At 39.9% G+C, this 5,524-nt stretch overlaps 1 long non-coding RNA gene across 1 annotated transcript; it reads left to right on the top strand.

Annotated features, from left to right (window-relative positions):
- Positions 1-304: 304 nt before the first annotated feature.
- LOC138774990 (uncharacterized) lies at positions 305-4,848 on the top strand. The gene is made up of 2 exons (XR_011360452.1): positions 305-389; positions 4,160-4,848. It is a non-coding gene; the product is annotated as an uncharacterized lncRNA (long non-coding RNA).
- Positions 4,849-5,524: the final 676 nt, after the last annotated feature.

The raw sequence follows: 5,524 nt of genomic DNA, 5'->3' as shown, positions 1-5,524 counted from the left end.
AAAAACACAGAAAACTTCCTTAATACTGCAAATCATTGTGAAATGTTTACACAAATGTAATAATAAAACATCAGTGTCTGTGCTTTACTAGTCATAAACTTAAGAAGAGTTAATGGATCTGTCTGGTTTAATGTTATCAGTTTACATTCTATCTGCTAACATAACCATATCACTGTCCAAAAATAATGTTTAGAACAAAAATTCAAAGGTTAGACCCAGGGGATTTTCTTTGGCATAGCAGGAAGATGATCTAATGACTAAGCCATTAGAACTGTAACAACACCCTAGTGTCAAGGTTCAGAACTCTCATACAGACTGGCAGAATGGTTTGACTAAAAGATTTCTGTGAACAGCATTTTCAGTGAAGAAGAAGTGCTTAAGTGTATGATGTAAGTATCAGAAATAACCCATAAATAACATATTTCTCTCTGTCTTGTTGGACATGGCTTCCTTAGCTATTTCTCTCATTTTCCACCAAAAACATACTGGCAGAGCATATATGCTTATTTTCAAGGAGAAGTCCGGGCAAAATAATTTTAAGATATGTTATTGCCCAAAATTACTAATAGACACTTATTATGGGAGATTTTCCCTGCACTTACTAAAGCATGGTCTGTTCAGGTCTCTGTAAGGTTGGTGATGTCACGTCACATAAACTGCCAACTCCTGCTGCTCCAGTCTGTCCCACCTCTGCAGCAGGTGTCATCATTTCTCATAACTGTCTATTAGTAATTTTCATAACTTTTGTTGGGCAATAACATATCTTAAAATTACTTTTCCAGGACTTCCTCTTTAAGGAAAAAAGAGAAATAAGCCAGCGATAGATGCTTAGTTCTATTAGTCAGGGTTAGACGACTGTAATCTAACATGTATGACAACTTTTGAACAGAGTAGGAGATGACACAAGCTTTGGTAAAAATTTATGAAATCTAGTAATAGTCTTCTTACAAAATCTTCAATTGACACACCAATAATTATTACAGATGAGCCAATGTCGTGCATGCTCGAGTCGATCTGAACCCGAACTTTCGGCATTTGATTAGCGGTGGCTGCTGAACTTGGAACTTGAACTTGGAGTCATTGGCTGTATCCATGTTTTCCAGACAACCTTAGAGCTTTATCCAAGTTCAGCAGCCGCCACTAATCAAATGCCGATCGTTCGGGTTCGGATGGACTCGAACCTGAACCCGGTTCGCTCATCTCTAATAATTATCCTTTCACAGTTAACTGGAGTAATCTGGTACCAAAAATAAAAGCCTAGACAATATTTATCACCCTGGCACCTGGCGTACTTTGGAAAAAAAGTTGCAATTTTTATGCAACCTCTCTGGGTTGTGACTTTTTGCCAGTCTCTGCCCTGCTTGTTTGATTGGTGGGTGGAAGAGGGGGCGGCAAATCATGCAGGGGGCATGACCTGGTCCTGCTCTTGTTTTACAATGATTTATACCTGCAAGCAGGCATAAATCATGGTGAGTATCTACATCAGTTCAGAGCTAATGTAGATTCCTGGAGCTGCCCCAGATTCGCCAGACTTATTAATATTTGTTGCTTTACTAGTAGCATCAATAAAATATACTGTTCCTATGGTTAGACAAAACAATCTAGTGCTGTACTGATGCTTGGCTGTGCAGCCCACCTCTATCACTACCATATAAGAATACAGTATGTGTACTCCTGAACATCATTGTCATTGTTTTTGTGTAAGACCATGTTTTATCACATAAGGATTTGCATAGTTGTACTTGTTTGTGAAGTGTTGCAATTGGAAATAAACTAAGGGTATTTCCTGCCTGTTAGAGGATATAGTACAGCTATTTCCACTTTGCAATTGTACTTTAATTGTGTTCCAGCTCAAAAGCATCAAATCATGTCCTAATCTAAATTTTTTATGTAATGCAGTCTGCTTCTTCCCTTAAAATACTGTTTTTAGATAATCTAAGCATTAGAGTAACACGTAACTAGCTCCAAATCTCATTTAAAACGATGACATCTGGTCATTAAAGTGAATGCCTACTTAATCCTCATCTAATTCTGTAAAAACAGAAACAGAAACCTACTCTGTTCTGATAACTGATCTACCCTTAGAAGGATGCTAAGCACTCTCCTTGACTCCATCCTCCCTGCCTCCCTTCTCCATAAACTTTCTATAGAAAAACTCACCTGCAAGGAGGGGAAAGGTGGGGAGAGAAGTGCTTGGCTGAACACTTCTCCTTGCTCGTTCTAGTAGATAGTGAGGGGTCTCACCACCCAGACCCAGACTGATCAAAATGTTTGACGCTTCTCTATGACATGTCAAATGTTTTTTAATGAGAGTAATAGGGTTAACCTGGATGATTCTAAAATCTTGGATATTTCTTCATCCTTGAATACATGGACACAAGTATTTTCTTATCATGATTTATTTTTCAGAGACTATTTTTCATGGCTGACTGTCTGGTACACAGAGCATGTTATGTGAAAGTGTCTTCGCAAAGAATGTATTTTTCTAACCTTTTGACCTATATTTGGTAAACAACACGTTGTACCAGCCTGACTGCGCAGGACAGGAAACTGCTGACCATCTATTGATTGACCTATCAGAGTGTGATATGTATGTGTCTTGTGACTTGAAACCCCGCCTGTATTGAAAGTTTATGTATTTCATGTGAATACACTGCGCATGAGTAATACTGCCCCATATCCTGTCTATAAAAGTTAACACAAAAGAATAAAGGGTGTGCTTCCCAAACTTATGTTACTGATACGTACATCAGCTCTCTGTGTCTGTGATTTTAAGTTGTAAGCAGAACTGCAGCTGCTAACTCTAATCTGGAACCATCCTATCCTGGGGAGTGTCTGGCTTCATAAAGTCAATCAAATTAAAAGTTAACCTTAACAAGAGTAACACTTTAAAGTGGTTATCTGTAGGTTAAAGCTTATGAGTAATCTACAAAACAAGTATCTTATCATTGAGGGTCCAACCACTTGAAGCCCCATTCAGCAATACAACCACATAATTGTGAGGGAAGCACAGTACTATCTCATAGTATGGGGGACCGCTCTGTTCTCCTATTACCCAAAATGGCCCAAAATATTGAACCATTTAGCTAATGGAAATAATCAAAGTATATACATATGATGTATTTAGGAGGAAAGTGCTCCCGTGCCTTCTCCTGTCAGCGATGATTGATGGCTGCTGTGTATGCATGTGGATATACAGACGACTTCAGGAGAAGGTCGGAGGCAAGAGATGGGGGCTGCTTCCCTAAGTCTGCAGTGTTCTTTAATCCCTCAATAACATACCATAGCCATGTTAAAATCTCTCAACCTCCCTATTGGTTCTGTCAAATAATATTCAATATTTTAGTGAGGCTGTATCATCAGAAAGGCTCTAATATAAATATAGGGAAAGGCTACAACTCACAGTCATGCTGTTAAGAAGTCATACTATGAGCGCTAGCAAAGAGGAATGAATTACAGAATCAGCAAGCAATGCATGGCATACATTTCAAGCCAACAGATGTAATAAGCTATTTTAAGTAAATTGCCTAACATAAGGTTATAGTTAGATGAGAGGACAACATGCTGTTATACACTAGAGCACAAAAGCTCTCTATGGATATATATATATATATATATATATATATAGACACTTTACATACGTCTTCCAGATGGTCAAATTGAAAACTAGTGCTGCAATGCAATAGTGTTACCCACTCTGTTGTTTATATACCCATATACATCTGCTAGGATTTATGAAATATTGTGACAATGCTCTCAGGCCACTTAGCAAAGGAACATACTGAATTCTAAATTATATGGGGTAATGGCCTTACTCATAGGGAGAAGCAATTACCTAAGGTTGATATGTCTCTAGCCCACAATATTTCTGGATTAACAACTGGCCAATTTTAAGAAAATGTGCCCCCATCACAATATATAGTAATAATGCTGGCAACGCTGATTATTATGGATTAAGGCTTGTTTCACACAAACATAAGACAAGATTCACACGCAGCATAGTTTTCCACCGCAAATTTAAGTGTAGCAAATCTGCGGCAGCACCCTCCTATTTTACATGCGGACTTGCATCAGTTTTTGTTCTGTATTTTGTTCGAAGTTTTCTGTTTTCCATTCATATTTAATAATAAGTAACTTATCCTGTTCTGTTTTTGCAAAGCTGCTGTCAGGCTGGGGAGACACGGACAAGACAGTGAGCCCTGAACTTGCCCCAACCAATGTCCCTGCCTACTTGCCACGCACGACCTTAAATGGCCGGGGACAACCACGGAGTCAGTCCCTACACTGAGTAGGTGAACACACAGAACGTAGAAAGACAAACCAACAAAATGGAGGAGAGTCAGCTTGTCAAGTCAAAACCAATCGGACAACGCAGTACAAAATCAGAAAGAGAGCGGATAGTCAGAGGTCAGGCAAAAGGTCAGAAAAGTGTTAGAACAATAGCAAGGGTATTAGGACAGGGGAACGCTGGGAAAGGAGCAGGAGAGCTGGGACTAGTAACAACTAATAGCCAGCTCAGAATGCTGGGCTTACCTACTATTTATACAGGATCAGGAACTCAGTCCAGCAGCTGATTGAACCAGCCCCTGATCCTCCACACAGCTCACCTGCACAGCAGCAGGTTAACCCTCAAGCTGCCAAGACACAACAGGCAAGACGGGTAGGGCTGAATAAACCTCAAATAAACCTGTGTTCAGACAGGATTCTGGAATGCACCAACTCAGCGCCTTCTTGGCCGCACAGCTTGATCTGAGGAGCGCCAGCTCACAGTCCTGACAGCTGCTGTAATATGGATTAAAAAACTGAATGAATGTGCACATGTAAACTATATAAAACTGTTGCATGCAGTATTAACTTCAATTCATTGATGTATCAATATAAATCTGCTGGGATGTGGTGCATATGAAAAAAATGCCATGTGCATATAACAGTTAGATAAGAAAAACCTGTAATGTAAATAAAACCATTTAAATTTATAAGCACAAAACTAACAGAAACTAAAACTAAACACAAAATGATACTAAATGGATCCAAACTATGAGAGTGTGAATAAACCCTTACTGATGAGTAACACTGATGGCATACTGACATAATACTGATAGCATGCAGATCACATACTGATACTCTCCATAGACTTCAGCGAGGTTTTCCATCTGCAAACAATGAAAGTAGTGTATGTTGAGTCATTATATACACATATATTATGCACCCATGTAAATCCCCCATTAGCTCTATAGTACAGACTTTAAAGCGACTTTGTACCCACAATCTGACCCCCCCCCCCCCCCCCAACCACTTGTACCTTCAGATAGCTGCTTTTAATCCAAGATCTGTCCTGGGGTCTGTTCGGCAGAGGATGCAGTTATTGTCATAAAAACAACTTTTAACCCCTAGGCGGCCTAGGACGTACCGGTGCGGCCTAGGACGTACCGGTACGTCCTGGAAGTCTGTCCCCAGACGACCCTGGACATACTGGTACGACCTGAGCTATGAAGCAGGTGGGGGCCGGCTGCAATTAGCAGCC

This window comes from Dendropsophus ebraccatus, chromosome 1 (assembly GCF_027789765.1).
Source record: "Dendropsophus ebraccatus isolate aDenEbr1 chromosome 1, aDenEbr1.pat, whole genome shotgun sequence".
In the NCBI taxonomy this organism is placed as follows: domain Eukaryota; kingdom Metazoa; phylum Chordata; class Amphibia; order Anura; family Hylidae; genus Dendropsophus; species Dendropsophus ebraccatus.
The sequence above is the reverse complement of the archived record's forward strand: the minus strand, read 5'-3'. Positions and strand labels throughout refer to the sequence as shown.